Source organism: Ambystoma mexicanum, chromosome 10 (assembly GCF_040938575.1).
Source record: "Ambystoma mexicanum isolate Mex_15411 chromosome 10, UKY_AmexF1_1, whole genome shotgun sequence".
Lineage (NCBI taxonomy): Eukaryota > Metazoa > Chordata > Amphibia > Caudata > Ambystomatidae > Ambystoma > Ambystoma mexicanum.
The window spans coordinates 614,995,963-615,016,814 of NC_090932.1; positions in this window are offsets into that span (position 1 = coordinate 614,995,963).

Below are 20,852 nucleotides of genomic sequence, written 5' to 3' on the forward strand. Positions count from 1 at the left end.
AGAACTGTTGATACTTTATGTTGGGTAAGCCTGATCTGATACCCCACATGTTGTCTTAGTTTAAAATCTCATCCGATTCGAAGTGACTATTTCTGGCACATGCAGTCAGCACTTCCTAATACTTATATTACCTTCCATGAGAAAATGACGAATCGGAGTATCTAATATTACTGCACTGACAATCCCATGACAAGTATTTTTGAGTTATTCGACTGGTTATTAATGGGCCAGGCAGAATGGTTTCACTAGTCTTCTAACACTAAAATGATGCATGGTTTTTGTCATGCATTTAAATTGGGTACTTACATGGATCAGGATCACTACTTTGCATATTTGCAACCAACAGATAATGGTCAATTTAGGTAACCTGTGGATTTTCCATCCACTTTCCCATTCCTGCTCATTTGCTTTCCAATCAACCTGCTTCCACCTGAATCCACACCTCCGTCTATGACCTGACCTATGACATTGTATGGTATGGTTTTAAACTTTTCAAAATTGCCATGATCTTGCTTTCATAATACATATTACAATGACATGTTATTGTATGTGATGATTGGACAATTGCATTTTCTGGGTTGAAAATGTGTTATTAATCCATTTTGTATGATGTGAATAATGTTTCAATATCAATATTATGATGATTATTTGTCACTTTTGCATGAATAACAGCCTTGAGAACGACCAGGGGGTCGAAAAACGTGTCGGATGTCTACAAACTGAAGATTAAATACTTAACTTTTGAAACAACTGATTGACTGCAGTGATACATGGCTTATATCAGTGAACTCTGTTAATTACAGGGGTGTATTGAGCGCGAGCATCCTTCCTGTACCTAATCCATATTTTCATACATATCAAACCTTGTGGGAAGTTTGAGGGAAGTAGACGCCCGCTGCCACCCGCTGCCACCCCCACCATCTACTTCAAAACCATTAAATATTGTTCTCTTTTTTCTTATTTTCTTGGAAGATTGATCTGTATACTTATAAATTGAGAGTGGTAACTAGCGCACTTTTGAAGATCAATCCCACACTAGCAATTGGTTTCCTGAATAAAAAGTTAATTGTGCTAGCAGTGCACCCTAACCTGTTACTAATCTTTGGAGATGTGCAAATAACTCTATATCAATAAACCCGATACAGTTATATGACAATCTGCTCATTGTTGTTTGTCCTTATATAACCAAGTCATTTGTTAAATTGAGAAAAGCTCATGGCAAATAACAGGAACAATTTTAGACATGCCAAAATAACTCTTCTTGAAGAAAGAACATGTGTTAAGGGGAGAGTTGTAATAGCTGTCGCTGGTAAGAGGAATATCTATAAAAGAACTAGTGTCCCTGAAGAAGGCAGATTATCATCATAGACTGTGGGATGCCTTAGTTGATGCAAGCAGGAAGATAAATCAAAGGGACTTTTGCATATAGTCACCATAGATTCTACTGTTCATTCTAATTCATTAGATAATAACTTTGGCAAATTGAGTTGGAATGAACATTTTATTAATATTACATTTATTGAGTACAACTCATATTTTAGATCACAATGACACTCTTAATGATGCATTATTATGTAATGATTCCACAGCATTAGAAAGTATTCGTATAGTGTTTACTGGAGATGAAGCCTTAAAGTCATTAGTAGCTCAGAACTTGGAGAATGCTCCTGATTTAGATTATTTACCAATTGACTTGTTTACTTGTGACCCTCTCATCTGGACACCATTTTTGGTTAAATAAATGTAATGAGATAAATGTTAGTATCAAAGTATCATACATTTGGCAAGGAGCAATTATTATACACATTTATAAAAAAAGTGTGACCGTGAGTCACCTTCATAATATTGTCTAATTTCTCTTCTAGATTCATTAGCTAAATTCTACCTGAAAATCATTTTGATGAGACAGAATGCAGGGTGTAAATTGAACAACTTGTTATCTAATGCCCACACAGAGATAATGGGATAAATGTTAGTATCAAAGTACCATACAGTTGGCAGGGAGCAATTATTATACACATTTATAAAAAAAGTGTGACCGTGAGTCATCTTCAAACTATTGTCTAATTTCTCCTCTAGAATCATTAGGTAAATTCTACCTGATGAGACATTTCCAAGTCCAAAACTGTGGTGTGCTTGAGCCCCAGAGTTGCTTGTTGCCAAATTCTAATTTATACACTGTATGGCTTACCACTCCAGACAGTAGTTTCTTTTGACCATTTAGGGAAATGTTTTCACAAAATGAATAACTGGTTGTCCCACATTGAAAAGAGTGATATAATTGTAGCAAGAAGAAGTGAAGCTGGTATTCACCTTGGAGAAAACACTATTTACTATGCCACTGCTGTCTACCAATAAAGATACATTCAAAAGAATTTAGAGGTATTATGACATGGTGGTCATATTATTTCTAACATTTTACAAAGAAAAGAGATTAAGATTGTAAAGTGATTGTTGGGCTTATATTAGAGTACCTCTCTATTCCAATGCAACATGAATTTGGTATTTCTGGAATTCCCTATACATGATCAAACTTAAACCACTGCTTTACTTGCTCTATGAAATACTACTGAACTGAAATGTTATCAAGATGTTGTATGTGATGTCCTGGAGAGTGAGAGCGTTATGGAATTATCATGGTTTACATATTTTAAAAATATGTCAGCATTTTGGGTTTACTGATTCCCTGAGAGGAGCCATGGAGCTTTGGGTTGGATGCTAAACCCATATTGATGTCCGCATTTAATGACTGGGTCCCAAAAGATCAACTGGACCTTTGTGCCCAAAAGAGCCTTTCCGGTGTCCTTTCTTGATCAAGTAGTTATTAGGCTTTAAAGAACATATTTAATTTCTGCAGTCCAAATATGCAAAAACTTTATTTTTGAAATTGCGCTTTAGCATACTACTAATATGTATAGTAATCACATGGTGGCAGGGATGATATTGTATCCAAATTACTATATTACCCCAGTGGGTAGGAGATGAGGACCATTCACTGTTTGTATATCCTCTATAGAAGAATCCCAGGAGAGCTTGTTTAAAAACGGTAATAAAGTCATATGTTATGAGACGTGTGGGAGGCTGAGAATTTCTTGTAGAGAAATTATTTCATTTACACATTCCACTCTATATCACCCTTCTTCAGAAAGTCCTGCCTTATTAGACATGTTTGCTGTTGTTTGTACTTTGATTTAGTACCAAGTTTTATTAGTCGTGTTCACTCTATGAACTATTCGACATGAACAAAGGTTTAATACGTTTTTGTGAGGATAGATTGTGTAGGAAGTTCGATTTATATAATTATGACAGCACTTTTTATCCCTATTTTAAGATTGCCTGATTGTTTTCAACCAAATGCATACTTGTTTTATAAATTCATTCTGCACTTTGATTATATTGTGTTTGATATGTTGATACGTAGCAATCATATTGTTTTGTTTTATGAGTGTTTCTAATTTGGGGTGGTTTCATTTATTGTTTCTCTATGATTTATTCTATTTCAGGAATCCTTTGATTAGAAATAAACTAATACAATTAACAACAATAATAATAATAATACAGTGGAACTGTTGTATGCCTAGTGCTTTACCCAGTCCCTCGTTCTCTGGTGATGTAAAGTGCATGCCTCTTTCTGATGAGAATGTTGCAAAAGCCTTCAGCAATCTAGAAAAGGCGTCCCTGATCACTAAAATATACCTGGTGCATGTAATTGTTCTTTGTAGGAGTGGTCTGTATTTACATTTACAATTCCCCAGGGACCGCAGGATACTGGCTAGAGCTGCTCCCCTTCTCCACACCCTTAAGTTGTCATGAATGTCGCACGTCATGCATCTTGCCAGATTATGTGACAGATCCTTCTGCCATTCTTTTCACCATCATATGTTTTCTTCTGCTTCTTTTACACCCAAAAGGTACACAAATAGACCATGGGCACATTGTCGTATAATGTATTCAATTGATTGTTGAATAACTACAACTGACTGTGCTAGTATCTTTCTTTTTGTGATGTCATGTAGTTATCAATATCCTGTGTGTGATGGTGTCTCTTTGCTGTTCCACAACATCCCCAGCACTAGAAAGCAACCATGTTAACTCTCAAGCCTCTGGTGCTTGTATTTCAGATGTGTTCATCTTTAGCAGAGGTGTTGTCTCCTCACTCACGTTTGTTCGTATCTCTCTCTCTGCTAGGAATGGAAAGGTTGTATGTTACTTCGTGCAGTATTTCTAATGCTTCTCACCTGTCTCGATCTGCTAATTTTCTCTATGCGTGAGTGCAGGGCGTAAGCAAAGAGATCTGTGCAGGTACTGTCTCCATCCCTTTTAATTCTGATAGTATATTCTCTAATATCCTTTCAGCTTTCCTTTTGTCGCCATTCCATCCTTTCACACCTCTTTATTTCGTTTCCTGTTATTCTTAATGTTTTTTCACTTGTCAACTCACGTTCCCACATTGCAGGGGACTTTGTCTTGTATCTCCCTTTCTTCCAACAACCACCTATTTAGATGGACGAGATGTGGGTCCAGAATGTGCCATTGTTTGTGCTCTTTCCAGTCGCAAAAATCCCAATGTCACTCCAACATATGATTAGCACCTGCCAGCCAGTAGACGAGGTCCTTTCATCAATTTTCGTTTTTTTCCACTCAGGATTCCATGAACTAGGTTTTGAAGTTAGATTAGGTTGTTCAAGGAATACCTCTTCTGGCAATCCCAGGAAGATGGCTATCGCTGGTTCGTATGGTTTGTACTGGACTGAGCTTTACTAGATACAGGCCAGTCTATGTGTTTTAATCTGTTTTGTCAGCACTATATCTGAACGCACAGTAATATGGTGGCTTCTAGAATGAAGACGGGACATAACCTCCTGCAGTGTTGGCATAGTCAAGAAGTAAGACCTTCTATCTGTCTTTCTTTGGCCCAGTAACTAAGCGTCATCAGATGTTTTACATTCTTGGTATTCTAGGCCAAGTCACCAGTCGTGTTTAGATGTTGCTGAACAATATCTCACCTCCGTATGTTCTGTCTGGGGGATTGTAGAACATGAATGGGAGAGTTACTTGGCCTAATTTTCCACAGGCATAACTCGGAACTCTCAGTTTCTGTGCCATGGAGAATCTTGTATTCTTTACTTTTCCTATGTCAGGTTTAGAACCCAACTCCAGGCTGATCTGTAGCCTAACCGTAGATTCCACGTCTTTCAGAATGGTCAGCATTTCAAGTTTTCTCATCTGTGGTTCTGGATTCACTGGTCTCCAGTCCTGGACATCTGTACACGGGTAGCCATTTGGATGGCTGGCTTGAGGCTAGGTATATGCAATTGACAAATTGGTCATTGCAAGTAGGAAGGTAAGAAGTTGAGGAATTGTCACAGGACATTTTTCTTTCCTTTCTCATTTCTCGACCATTCTTTCTAAGAGAAACCACATTTTGAAAGGCATCCATCCATATATTTCCTGGGAGAGTAAATCAACATCTCACATTGGCTGTAGTTTATATTCGTGGTCTCTCCATTGTCTATTTATACTGATCAAATCTGATGTTGGCCTGATTTTCTCCCATCAAGAGAGGTGCAGTATGATGGAATAAATCACCTATAATCTCAAAGTTCTGGAAGAAAGCCTCTGGTTCATCACCTGGGAATACTGTTTAACAGTGACTCTCATGGGACCTGGATTTCAGCAATTGTAATTAGCCTACAAATGTCAGTGGGCCTGCCATTCGCCCACCTATGTTTAGGTTATGGGTGTCTGGGTGGTTTCCGATGTGGTGTAAAAGTGGTTGAATGGGTAGTTGTATAAGTGGTGGCAGAGGTGGTAATGCAGGTGATTGTAGAAGGGGTACCTGCATACTGCTTGAAGTCACCTATGCCACCACCAATGCTGTCATTGGTTGTTGATGCACCTTTTTAGAGAAAGTGAGCATTAAGTCTGCACAATCGATAGGACCCTGTGGACAAAGCAGTGAGGTATGCAATGTTGAGTTTCAGGGGATCATCCACTGCTGGTTTACACTTTGCATTCTGCACTTATATTCCGACATCCATCTTCATTGGGAATTCCAAACTACAAATACCAGAATACTTAGCAAAAACCAGCAGGGAATGACCAAGACATCCACATCATAGTGTAACGTCACAGCTGTATGTGTGTGTGGCCATTGAAAAAACTTTTGACCTTTCATGTGCAAGGATGGACCACTGGTGGTGGAGTCCACGATTCAAACATGTATAGGACATGTGGGTATTGTGGGTATAAAATAAGTTTATGCAGGTTGCATCTACTATGCTGTGCAACTCGATATTGGCTGCTGCTCTGAGTGGGTGAAACAGGGTAAGGTTCCCTGACTGTAGCTCGTAAGCTATCCTGTCCAGGGGAGGATAGCTCAGGGGCAACGAGCTCACCTTGGAAACAAGACGTCATGGAGCACCAGAGGTTCGATCCCCGGTCCGTGCTTAGGGACTCTGGGTAATTAAGCGCGTTATAAATAACCTATCATATCATAAGAAACTCTGTGGTATGCCCTGTGTGTCAATTGCCCTGAATGTAAATTGAAAGAGGTTGGGAGATTGGAAAATATGTTCATTCAACCACATATACTGCAGTAAAATGTTGAAATGAATCTAATGTTCTCCCATGTTATTTATGTTTTGCTGTTTGTTGCAACTGGCAGTCATGTTTTGGAATCTTGGCTTTTTCAAGCGTTTTCCTCTTAGTACTATGACCGAATTCTTCATTATTATCATTATCAACCTAAGATATCGATGTTATTGGTTTGTTTTTCTATATTGAACATTTCTTGTTAGATTTTTCAGGGCTGGATGTACATCATGCAATGGCCCTTCTGTCTTTGACATTAGAGACGTGCACTTGATTTGGAAGTATGACCATGGTTGGCCATTTCTTTCTGTGGCATTTGTACTATTGCATTGCTCTCTAGGTAGCATGTGGTCATTGGGAAATGTACTATTTTGTTATTTTACTTATGAACAATTAGATATGGTTAATGATGTGCTCAACGTCAGCTAACAGGTTTCCAGCTCCTAGCTTTAGGCTATTGCATCCATCAAGACGAACAAGGTCAATACTAAATGAATGAGTGCATGGGTCGTTCAGTCAATGCTTCACGATGAACAGCCACACTGTCTACTTGAGTTATGTTCACCTCTCTTTGTACTCAGTCACTAACCAGGGGTGTTTGGAAACTGCACATGACCCCACACCCTCGGTTCCTGTCTGCTCACTTACCTGCCGCCTGGCAAACCTCCTGTTCTGTGGGCCTTCACTGCCCCTCCCCATCTGCTGCTGCCACATTTTGTCTTTTTTTCCCCCTTGCAGGGGGGGCATTACCGCTTCAGGTAATGCCCCAGGGACTTCGTTAAAGCCCTCACTTCGCTCGGGCCTGTAACTATGGGCCTTGGGGAGTTCCTGAAGTGGTAAACCCCCAACCCCCTCGCTTGGGACCTATTGCTTAAGTAAAACCACTAAATGATTACTTCTAAAGTGGAATTTTAACAATAAACTTTAAATCTAGGCAAAACCATAGTATGCTGAACTGTAAAAGTGAATGGGACTTCAACGTGTGGCAAAACTACCCATAACAGAAATATACCTTGAGAACCCTGAAGTTTAATCTAACACAGTCAATATATTTACATGGAAACCAACCATAAAAAGAGGGTGCAAGTGTGGCAAAGGGCCGTAAGAAGACAACAGATATTTTGTGGTATTGAAAGTAAATCTTGGGGAAAGGAACCCTGAGACTTGAACCCTTTATGGCCTTGAGGACAGAGTATCAAGGTGTTTTTGTTTTTGGAAAAGTGTTGCTTGGAAAACCTTTGGGAAGGGATCCCTAAGACTTGAACCATTCATTGTCATAAAGACGGAGACTCAAGGTGCTTTTATATTTGCAACAGTGTTGCTTGGAACTTGCAGAAGGGAACTCTGAGTATTGACTCAAACTGTTCATCCTGAACTTAAAGGTAACTTTGTGAGTTTTACTGGAACTGTTTCATACCCAGGGAAGGGAGCTGAAAAGAAGCTGCGAGCGGAAAGAAGCTCAGAACTTTATTTGGGCACTGGGTCTTTTGCTTGCTGACATCCCCACCCATTATATATTAGTAGTGAGGGCAAGTATAGGTTTTAGACACAGACAGATTCCTAAGTTGAACTATTTGACTCAGACTTTCCTTAGTTTCATTTCGTTAAGGAAATCCTTATTATAGGGTAAGTTAGGTTTCTTTTCCATCCTGACATTTAAGCTAATAAAGTATTATATTGTAATTCAGAATCTGTTGTCTGTGTCTTGCTTCATGATTTCCTCACAAATGGTGTCAGGAATGTGATGCACTCAATTGATACAAACTGGGGAACCCAACAAAAAGAAGTGAAGGACCCTATTGTTAAGGTTCAGGATCAGGGCAGTGTATTGGCACTTAAAAGGGCCATTTCCTCACAGCTATATCTTCCAGTTAAGTGCCAAGATGTGTTTTATGGACTATAGGTTTTTCTTGGCACCCTTCCTTTGCCCACATTTATATTCGACCAGCAGCATTCAGTACCATAAAATTAGAACAGGTGAATTCATCCATCCCTTCTCTTCCCCCACGATAGAATCAATATCAGAAGTTTCAATCTCCATTAGTTCAGAGGAGTTTGAGGTAAGAGCGGACACTACCAGCAAACTTGAATTTGGTTCAATGTCAGAATCTGAGGGGCATCTTTAGAAGAATTTGTAACACAACTAGCCAAACACCAGATCAAGGATGAACAGGGATTGGAAGAAAATATAGCAATCCAAGAAAAGCCTAACATTCCCCAGAGGGGTCTTACAACCCTATAAATAGGGAAACAATCAGGGAATTATTTTACCGAACTTTGAAAGGATAGCCAACCAATTTAATCGAGGATATGATGTGAAAATCTGTTATTTAGGCCCCCTATTGAAGGGAGAATTACAAACATCATATCAGCTGTTGAATCTCCCAGGAACAGCCTTGTTTTCTAATATTAAAGATGGGCTCCTGCAATGGGTAAGTGCAATTGGACATTTCTACCATCAAACATTTAGAAATTTAAAAGTGGCTCCTGCAGAAACACCAGTTGAGCTCGGAGAGCAGGTTAAAATCACCTTGTCATTATGGCTAGGAAGAAAAACACTGCCCGAGGATCTAGAAGATGTGAGCTTAGAACAATTAATTAATTATTTACCTCCTTCACTCCAGGAGGCTGTTTTACAAATAAATAGACCTATACTCTCACAAGCCACTGAGACAGGCCAAAATGTGTCTGACTCTAACAAATATTTCCACTCCTTACATAGACTTGAGGAGAGAAGGGAAAGTAAAGGTCCTCCAAAACTCCCTGTTGTTCCAAAAGAGAGGGTCGATCTCCCATACCGGTTCCAGGATTCATCTAGTGAGGAGAAAGAATGGCTAGAGAAGAGAGACCAGACCCCAACCCCCATCAAGAACTAAAGAGAGAATACATTAGAACAACAAACCCACAAATGTCGACATGCTTTTCGGTAGGGAGCCAGGAATTTTAGCTTAGAATTGTCCTCTAAACAGAAAAGAGGATCCCATGGTTTCTTAGTTTGTCATAGTAACAGACAATAGTTACATTTCATTGGCTGTTTGGCAGCCTTTCACATTTAATATTATTTTGCGGGTGGCCAGGCTAGAACCAGGGTTGCACTGTGGCAGATGTGGAGTAGGAGGCCCTTACCCAGTCCATGATCGGGTCACATTGTTCGTGATGAAGAAGGAAGTGCAGCTGCCGAGCAGGAGCAGCAGGCTAGAGCTGGGCCAGTGTAACCGGCATCATGGTCACAACAACAGGTATCTGGAAAGTGTATTTCTCTCATGTAACCTACATTTCCAGTGCATTTACAGTGAGGTGTGCTGAAGCCTGTGCGGCCAGGCCCTACTGGTAGCCCTTATAAACCTATCTCCCAGGCACATGCTGGAATGGCTGTGCATAGCCTGGACCAGCAAATACTTGATGTCCAATGATTAATTTGGGGGTTGAGTGTCTACGAAATGTTGATTTGAGCCACTCAAATCACGCTCCTGACAAGATAAAGTTAGCGTGAGGTAGGACGTGGTTATAATATACATGTGCTGTTATCTCATTAGTTATTCTGGGGTGATTTTTGTCTCAAAGATGTAGGGAAGTGCTGAGACATACTGAAAATACCCCACCCCCTGAAAAACTGATGAAATGAATAAGCAAACAGGAGCAATGGGCCTGAGTAGGAAGCAGTTTCTATGAGACTAGGCAGCCAGCTGTAATGTTGAATGCATTTTGCACGCATCAGTGGCACTTTATGTTTTCAAACCATTGTTGGCACGCCCAGGTGTCTGCAACCTTCTCTAAGCTGAACATTGCACCCCTTTGTCGACCAAAGAACACACAATGGTGACTGAGCCTAAAGCATGGCACATATACCTACTCCGAGTATGAAAGAAGATCACTTCCTAGGCTGTGCTTTGTTTGGGGGTCTTTTGTAGTTACAGCGCTCGCTGCAGTTAGATTTAAAAAGCTTCTGTTCACTTGAGTGGAATGTATGATTACTTTATAAGCACACTGTTATAGCCTGGTATTCCTCATTTCCCCCCTGCATGAGCGTCTGTGAGTCTGTGTGCCTGCTGGAATGTTTCCCCTTGGAATGTTGTGTTGTGAATGCCCCTGAAAATTCTGTGTATGTCAGCTGGTGTGAGACTGGCCTAGAGTAAGGGGGCTGGTGGATATTTCCCCTCTATGTGAGTTATTTCTCCTTATTACTGTTATCCTGTACTTGTACCTTGAACCTAAGTAAAGGTCTTTCCTGCAGAGTGGCTCCTGTCTCCTCTGTCCCAGAGCAGATCTTATCACACACCAATACAAACTCTGTGGATAGTAGATAATACATTTACTGGGGTCTTTCCAGAATCAAAGGTGGACACATTTTTGCACAGGTTTGTAAAAGCCTAGTTATTTACTGCATAAGCAACTTAACAGCCTATGTAAGAAAAACATTACAAAGCAGGCTTGCTTTTACCCAATACCTGGTGGCCTTTTACTATTATAAAGAAGGGGTCTTGAACTCCTCCTTGATTCAACTTGAATTCTTACAGAGAGGAGAATTAATGTGGGCCCTTTTGGGAGAGCATTCCTGTCAAAGCCCTCTGCAAGTGGTGGAGACAGTTATTCCAAGGTATAGTCCAATTCTGCTCCCTACCCATCCCCAGAAAACCTTGGGGTGACCTGCCATTGAACAAAGAACTGCACTTTCTGCCAGCTGAACTGTTTCCCAGACTCCTCACTAGAGCTGGAGGGGAATGACTCATGCAGGTTTCAGGTAGACTCTCTGGGTAAGAATCACAAGTAAAAAGACCAATCCTTTCCTTAAGGTTCTTGAATGCTACTCAATGCAGCTGGATTCCTGTATTGTACAGCTTCAAAGCATCCTTGAACCAGACTTAACTTTGTTTGAATTCCTTCAAACCACGAGGACCTGCAGTGCTGCTTTTTGCACTTCTTCCAACCTTCTTCTACCACTGTTGCAGCATTCATACAACAGGTTTGACGCTGCATCGTACCAAGTGGAGCATGTCACCTGTTCAGCTCAAACAACCAGATCACCAGTGTGGACAATCTTAGATCTACTGCCTCTTTAAACATTTCATTGCTTCTGCAGGATCATAGATTTGCACCACCCTGGACTACAATAGGAAGCACTGGAATTATTGCATCACTCATCGACCTGACCCAGCGGTTACCAATTTCTCAAACTGTATCAACCTTCAAACTGAACATGGTGAGCCTCAGAACTGCATCACATACCGAACAGCCTACGTAGCATTTTTGCTTCATACCTCACAAGCTCTGGTAAAAAGCTATGACCCCATATCTCGATTCCGTAGGCAAGCACAGGTACTATTTTCATCGAATATAAGAGTAGAACTGTCTTTACTGAAATCCCTCTGTTTCTTCCAATGTTCCAATGAACGCATTTATCATCCTAACCAGACTCCAACATGTTTGTTTGGCTTTCTCCCAGTGTAATTTCCAGTTGAGTTCCTCATCCACAAGGAGGACTAGATATTAATAGGATTTTACAAATTCAAATTTTACTCGTATTCCCCCCTTTTTTTGTTTACCTGAGAATATCATAACCTTGCTCTTTTCAATGTTAACTTGAAGGCCATTATTTTTTGCAAAGTCTCCAAGACCATTAATCAGGCATTGGAGTCCTTTCGATGTGTAATCTAAAAGTAACAGATAATCTGCGTATGCCAGCCAGTTGATATGCTGCAGCCCAACTTTAACAGGACATATCACACTAGATTGGAAAGACAATTCGAGGTCAGACATATACAAGTTAAAAAGTGTTGCAGCTACAATGCATCCCTGCTTAACCCCTCTTCCAGTGGGCATAGAGAAAGACAGTCGGCCCACTATATCCTCACTGGGTAAAATTTCAACACCCATTACTAGCTACCGTATTTCCCATATTCTCTATATCACAAATACGGACAGATCATGTTTGTAATCTTTGATATGCACCCCAGTGAACCGATTAGCCGCAAGCACAGTCACAGTCCATAAGAAGACGTGAACATATAACTACACTGGAATGGGGGGCAATTAAAACCAGTAGGCGACTCCACAGCAGTACGTATTTCAAGAGTTGTGACAGAGCACTATCATATGGACATGCCTATATAGCGGTCTGACTATAAAGTAGTGTGGTCCATATACAACACAGGAGAAGATTATAAATGCAAAAATCCGACTCACGTATGATACAAAAAGCGCTCCCTCGCAGCCAGGCGCTGTTGCAGGCAAGGGGTGAGCGCAACACTACACCCGCTACTGTGCTTACTGCCAACTGCACACTTACTGCGCACTTTTGAATGCACACTCGTGAATTCGCGTGGCCACCACCTTTTGTGGGTTTCTGGGTTCATAGGTAGGGGGGCGTGTCCAGCTCAGAAACAGCAATTATATTCCACAAGGAATCCTAAAATTGAAACAAAACTGTATGAATATTACAAAATAAGAAAGTCTATGGAATAAAGTCCAAGTGAAAGGAAACTGACAAGGTCCAAAGCAGTTCTTAAGTGGCATGGACCTGATGATCTGCTTTTCTTCACACAGGGGTATCTGCCAATACTTCCAACTGCACACTTATTGCTCACTTTCGAATGCGTGCATGTGAATGCATGCGGCCACAACCTTTTGTAATCGGTTTCCGGGTTCAGAGTTAAGGGGGGCGTGGCCAGCTCAGACACAGCAATTATATTCCACATGGAATCCTGATGATCTGGATTTCTTCATGCAGCGGTATCTGCCAATACTGCCAACTGCACACTTACTGTGCACTTTCGAATGAAGAGATGACATTTTGCAGCAGTCAGTCACCACACATATTAATACTAAATTTACAGACACCAATGCAACATGTCCTTTCATTGCAACAAGTTATGCAAACTGACCTACAAAGTTTTAGGTGTTCTAGTTGTGTGATTAATTATACCAGCACATAGGCTAAAAGGTATATCTTATGACCATAATACTGACACATGAACCCCACAAACACTACTACGTCAATTAGGGTCTGATTCACATAGATTTGTAAGTCTGACATACCCGTACAGAGGGGTATTTAAATAATAAAAAGTTATTGCGAGCAACTCTGATGTAAACCTAACTTCTCACTGGAAATTCAGACGTGAGGTAGAGTTACCCATAGTTACCTCTTTTTGAATCTAACATCCCTCTGCAAGTTCAAGACAGGTTCATCTCCAATATCAGAGTTACTTGGATTCAATTAAGATGGCCGCGTTTTCCACAAATTAGTCAGATAGTTTACCATCATTAAATGGCAACTCAGAAATGGCAGTGATTTGAGCTGAGTTACTAACTGCATCATTAAATAGAGTCACATATATATTTCTGTATGTGCTTCTGTTAACAAACCAATCAACCATAACTTTTCAAATCAAATATGACTTGTTTTAACCATCACAGATTCCTAGCCCACCACCCCCAGCCGTGACTTCGATTTCTGTGAAAACAACAGCTCTCAGAGGGGTGTATGAAGGTGTCTATGTTTTGTAAAGTACACTATTAAGTATTGCATCAGTCACCACAGAGCATGCATGAGACCCACGAGATTTGAGACTTTGTGTTTGAGGAGATGAAAGATGTGCAGTTTAAGAACAGAGAATTCACTTTGACATATGGGATTAAAAGATCAGCTTGGAAATGTGATGAAAGATCATGCTGCATTTTAAAAGCTAAAGTAACCTTCAACTCACATCTTTTCTCAAAGAGAAGTTTGTCAGGAGGCTGTGCAATTTTCCACCTCTGACAATGGGAAGCCACAGTTCCAGATAACTTCAAAATATGCATTAGTAATATGTATTTGTAATGCTCAATATCTTTTTAAAAAAATGAAAATATATGTGTATTCAAAAAGAAGGATGAGTGCTAGTCATAGGTGATGGTTTTATATAACTGACATGGAATTATTGACATTTCTAAGGCATTTCACGTAAATAAACAGAAAATGACGTCTTGCCATTGTGGTTGCTATGTGAGATAAAGAAGTAAGAACGTTTAAAAACAGGTTGGACTAAGTGCACGTGTATTACTGTGCGTTTCAATGAGGAAATACATTGGAGTCTTATGGAATCTTATTGAAAAGATGTACCCTGTTGCCAAAATAATGGTAAAAACTCCAGAAACAGGTTGCCAGGACCACGATGAGATATCAAGGAAAAACACACGTTGCAGGGAGGAGCGTACTGGATAATGTGAGGCAGGCATGGTATGATAATTAAGGACACAGCCATAAGAGGTGCAAGTTTCAAAAACTTTATTAAGTTTGACTGGGATTGGAGGATTCTTAACTGGCCCTAATTCTATAATGGGAGTAGTCTTGACCATCAATGTAAAATAAAAGGGTCCTAGTCAGTCAGTCAATCAAAGGAAAAAGTCACTGTCAGAAACCTATACTTGCCCTCAAGTTTCACAATAACTAAGTGTGGGACAATGGATGAAAATAAAGAGTGTATTAAAAGAATGTCAGAATGGCAATGAAAGTGGCTCACCCCTCCCTTCCCCAAGTTCAGTTCAATGGGATTCTTACAAAGTTACTTCAGGTTAGATAGCATGCACAGTTCAAAGATTTCTCATAAATCTGTTAGGCTTCCCTTGCCTATTTCAATATCAGTTCAATATTGAGGTGAGGTGCCCCTCTGCAAGAAACAACACGGCATGATAACCTGTTCTTGTGCAAATTTACCCACTCAGAGTCTGCAGCCACATGTTTGAGCTCACTGGACCTTTCATAAAGGATTAATATCCATTTGTATATAAGTCTTTGTCCCTCCAATTTGAGCAGTCCAGCACCGAAATTCGATGGAAATCCTCCTTTGAACAAGAGTACCAACAGCAACCCAGACACGTGTTTCGGCCCAGTCGTGCCTCATAATTGAGGTGGAGCTGTGCCTCTAGGAGCACAGTGATCAAGCGGTCCACATCTGGATAACCTTAGGTAACTTAGGGTGACCAAACCCAAGTTCCTTTTTCCCACAGAACAAGTTATCATGTCATTTTCTTTCTTGCAGAGGGGCGCCCTGAAAATGAATTTCCTCCTTTGAGAAAGGTCCAGTGAGCTAAAACATGTGGCTGAGGACTCTGAGTGGGTACATTCCCAGGTTATCATGATGTGTTCTTTCTTGCAGAGGGGCACCCTGACCTCTTTTTGAGTGCGGGTCAAGCCTTATAGTTAAAGTGAGTCAGACTTCCATGGGAACCCTTCAAAATTGTATTGTTAATTACTTGATTCAGTAATGGCTTTAACTGAAATTTTGTATAAGATTAAAAACACACCGTCCCCCCATACTGCAAAGTTTCGTAAAGATTTGTAAAACAATAAAAAAGTTATTAAGCTTCCCCCCAAAAATTTTTGGGAAAAGTGCGGCCTACTTCCCATTTGTTTTCCCATAGACAAACAAGGCCAATGTTTGCCAAAGCGCACAGCCCAAAATGCTGGACGGATTTGGACTAGGTCCAAAACAACTTGGGCACGAAGGGTTGAAGGGTTGACTCGCAATCCATACATGGTTTGGGGTTATTCCATGCAGTCATTTTTTAAATATTAGATATCCCCCCTCCCCAAAGATAGATACAGATATTTAGGGGATTTACAAGAAACCAGGTTTTTTTTAGAAATGAAACGACCGCCATCTTGTTTCTCTCTCGATGCAAGCAGTATCTGCAGCAATAGCCGAGAAGATGAGAAAATTAAACACAGGAAAAAAGCTATTTGCAGGTCAAACAGCAGTCTAATGCCATCAGGCTAGAGGTGTTGGGGGTGGTGGTGGTGACTAGAGGGCACCAAGTGAAATATGGGAGTTGGATCCGGTCTAGGGACTGAGTTTTCAACACAAAGCTTCCTGCAGCCTGATCTATAGGTACGAGTACCATAATTAGAAAGCAAACTGCGTCACAGAAAAAGAGTGTGTTGTGGGGGGGGAAAGGGAGAGAGCATGGGAGGTGAGGCAATCCGGGAGTGGGGAAGCTGGCACAGATGAGGGAGGCACTTGGTGAGGCAGGAAAGAATTTTTGTTTCTGCCGTTTTGCCGATATTCGTGGCTACAAAGGACTGCAGATAGCCGAGGGTATGCATAGTTTGGTACCGGCAGTTACAGTTTTTCTTTTTAAACATATTTTTACAGCTATAGTGAAATTGGGGGTGAAAAATCTCTGGCCATAGCCAGTGACTTGGTTGCCATCCAAGTCTCCAAACCATGCAATAACCAGGACAGACCATGCTTAGCACCAAAGTGAGGAAGGGGCCAGCCTCCTCAGGTCACGTTGCCTGACAAATGAGCCAATCTTACAAGGCCACTTTTTCCTTGCTTTGAAGCTAAGCAGGGTAAGTCCCGGTTATTGCATGGATGGGCAACCAAATGGGCATCTAAATTATTATTATTTTTAAACCGTGCTACTGTCAGTCCTTGAAAGTTTTGAACTCAGAGACCATTTTTTGCCTTTTGCTGAATTGCATTCTTGTATTTATAGTCTCCCAGTCAATCATTAAAATATATATATATTTTTACAGCAACAGTGGGTTTCCCATCCCTGCAGTATCTACGATGAACCCTTCTTAGTTTCAAAGTTAGGAAAGGGTCAGCCCCCTGAGGCCCTTTTGCCTGGGGCTGGATCCTTCCGTGCTTTGAAACTAAGCTGTGTGATTCCGGGTTACTGCATGGATGGCAGACAGTCCACAGTCCTGAATGCTGTGTTTTTTCTTAGTTTTAAATATCTCATAAAACACGGAATCCTCAGTCCTTGAAAGTTTTGCACCCAGAGACAATTTGTTTGCCTTTTGCTGATTTGCATCCTGTTATTTTTATTCTCACAGTGAAGATGGGGGTTAACACAATTGTAAACCTTTGCCTAACACAGTTCTATAAGGATTGATATATTTGAGTGACATTATGGTATGTGTACTTTTCAAGTTAGCTTTATAAAGCAAAGCATTGTGGAAAGCCAGAAATGGGGGTGAGTAGCAGAAATGATTAGAGGGCAAGTAAGTCATGAGTATCTATCCACGATGTGGCAAGAGAGTTTGCAATCCTGGACACTTGTGCAGTTAATTTCCCCTGATTGTGGCTGCTTTTCAGAGCACCAGTAAAGGACACAATTGGGTGGACAGCATAACTTTTTTCAGACGGCGGACACAACCCCTTGGGTTATTTTGAGGTTGGTAAACTTGCTCACATTTTTGAATACCAGGGTTTTACTCATATTGGGATTTTTTTTTCTCCATGGAATATTTCACTACAGATTGCTGGGTTTAAAAGGTGAGCACCTTTTATACGTTGCCAGCATATTTATTGTAAGAATTCCTCTCTCAGGTTATTTTTCTGGTGTTCATTACTTTTTTTTAAACCAATGCTATTTTGTCTTCCCCACTTTCTTGTAAGGAGAAGGTCAATTGTACTACATTTGTATATTTTACTTTAAAAAATATGCTCATTTACTGTGCGTACATTCATAGGTGCCAGCTTTTCATTTTCACTATGGGGGCAAAAGTACCTGGGCATATGACATTCTTGCAGCTGATAATTTTGTACCCTTTTCTGTGTTGCTTAAATGTGGTTAGTTGGGGTTGTGCAATGTATCACAACAGTCCCCAGGAGACCAGCCATAAAACAAGGTGCTTGTAGCACAATGCTTAACCAAAGTGTGTGATCGCCTGCAAATAATTTAATCTCACTGCACCATGACTAAACATATTGTGAGTTCTCAAAGCTTGCAATCTTTTATACATAATAAAAACAAAATAGATATGTTTACAGCTACAGTGGGTTTCCCAACCATGTAGTAACTAGGTAGAACCCTGCTTAGCTTCAAAGAGAGGAAGAGGGCAGCCCCCTCAGGCAATGTTGCCTAATGAACGTCTCCCTTGCAAGACCACTTAGAGCAGCATGGTCCTTCCTCTCTTTGAAGCTGGGCATTTGTTATTCTTGCAGCTTGTTGTTTTTCCCTTTTACATGCTGCTTGAATGTGGTAAGTTGGGGTTGTCCAATGTTTCACAATAGCACCAAGAGACCGACCATAAAACAAGGGGCTTGTAGCACATTGCTTAACCAAAGTGTCTGATCCTCAGTAAATAATTTAATTGCACAGGGCATTAACTAAATACATTGGGAGTTCTCAAAACCTGCAATCTTTTATACATAATAAACAATAGATATTTTTACAGCTACAGTGACATCGGGGGTGAAAAATCACTTGTGACCCGAGTCTCCCATCCAATCAGTAACTAGGACTGACCCCAGTTAACTTCAAAGCGAGGCAAAGGCCAGCTCCCTCAGGCCATTGTGCCTAATAAGTGCGGCAAAGTTACAAGACCACTTAGAGCAACATGGCCTGAGTGGGCTGCCCTCTTACTCACTTTGAAGCTAAGCAGTACATGGGTGTCAGCTTTTGATTTTCGCTATGGGTTCAGAAAGTACCTGGGCATATGTTATTCTTGCAACCTAACCAAGTTACATGTCTTGCATATATTGTTATATGCCACACATCCCTTGTTATTTGGAAGATGATCATTCAGATTTCCTTTTAACTTTGCATTTTGGGACTTGTAGTACTGGAGACTTGAAGAACAAAACAAAACTACAAGTGACAAAATGCACAAAAAAAACTGGATGCACATTTTCTGAATTACATGGAAACATGCAACTGCACCCACCCACACACACACACAAACACACTGACAACTCACACTGGACGTGTCACAATGCTAACATACACATATGGGTGCACAAGCATGCGTACAAACTAACACACGCCATCATGGAGCAAATGCACACTGCATGTACAATCCCTCACACACACACCGTCACACCATGTACACACATACACTCACATCAACACAAATACATTGCATGCACACCCTCTCGGATGACATGCCACCCTCACAAGACACATTACCCCTTACACTGCACATATATTCAAAAAGAGGACTAAACTGTATCTAGGAAACATTATAAAACAGAGAAAATGGAGAAAGAAAATCACATTTATGCTGAACATTGCCATCGGAGAACCATGGCCTGAAGGAGTTTGAGATGTAGCACTTAAACATTATGCTACAATTATGTTATTGTTTGGATTCTCACAAGTTTCATAACTAGCCTTTTATCATTGAACATATTAAATTATGGGCTAATTATGAAATGTATGCCTTGTAAAGCAGCAAGCCATTGTGGCCTAGTGTTTAAATGTTGGGCCTTGCACTCTGGCAGATCAGGGTTCAAAGCTGTATGTTTTTTATGTTATTCAACTAATTTAATTAAAAGAAAAGCAATGCAACTGGGAGGTAGCAAGGTGCAATGTCAGCGATGTTCAAACATCCCTTGCGCCAAAACAGCAGTCCCGGATTGGCTTTTGCACCAAATAGTGTGCCCCAAAATAGGCTCTACAGTGGAGTGGCTACGCCAAATCGGTGCGTGGCAAAAGGCTAGTGATCTGCTAGTGTTTTAAAATGGACAGTGGGCACGGCACCACTGACCATGACTGAACAACATGCTAGTGGTCTGGAAGTATTCAAAAATATATGGAATAACAAAATCCTTAAAATTCAATGAACAAAATTTAGTTGCTGGGACATTAGGGTGAGCAATACAGTGCATCACAACCTTTGAAATTCAAGGAAAAATCTTTAGTTGCATGGACGTTAAGGTGAGAACTTAATGCAACAAATCCCTGAAATTTAGCCACCTTAACTTTGCGCCCTTGTTGCAATACATTGTATTGCTCACCTTAACGTCCCTGCAACTAGTTTTTCCTTGAATATATACATATATGTGTATATGTGTATATATATATATATATATATATATATATATAATACATTCAATGAAAAAACATTGTCAAAGGGACGTTATGGTTAAGTTGCAGTAATAAAAACCCATGAAATTCAATGGAAAAACTTTGTTAAAGGGACGTTATGGTACAAGTAAAACCGAAACCCCCCAGAAATTCACCAGTTAAGGTAAGCTAAGCAAGCATAACTCGTGCCACCATTGTGTACTGCTAAAACAAACACCCCGTACTTGAAAGATGACATCACACATGTCATTGATGACATCACATAATAATATAATTTTGATGAACAGTCCCTATAAGGGTTAGTGTTTATAATGTTGGTAACAAGAGGTCAGCGGTGATCGGAAATCTATCATAAAGTACTTATTGTTTTAGATGTAAAGAACATCCTGATTGCACATCTCTGTGACACGCTGGGAGTCACAGGTCAGGCTCTGGCATGGTTAACCTCCTTTCTGACC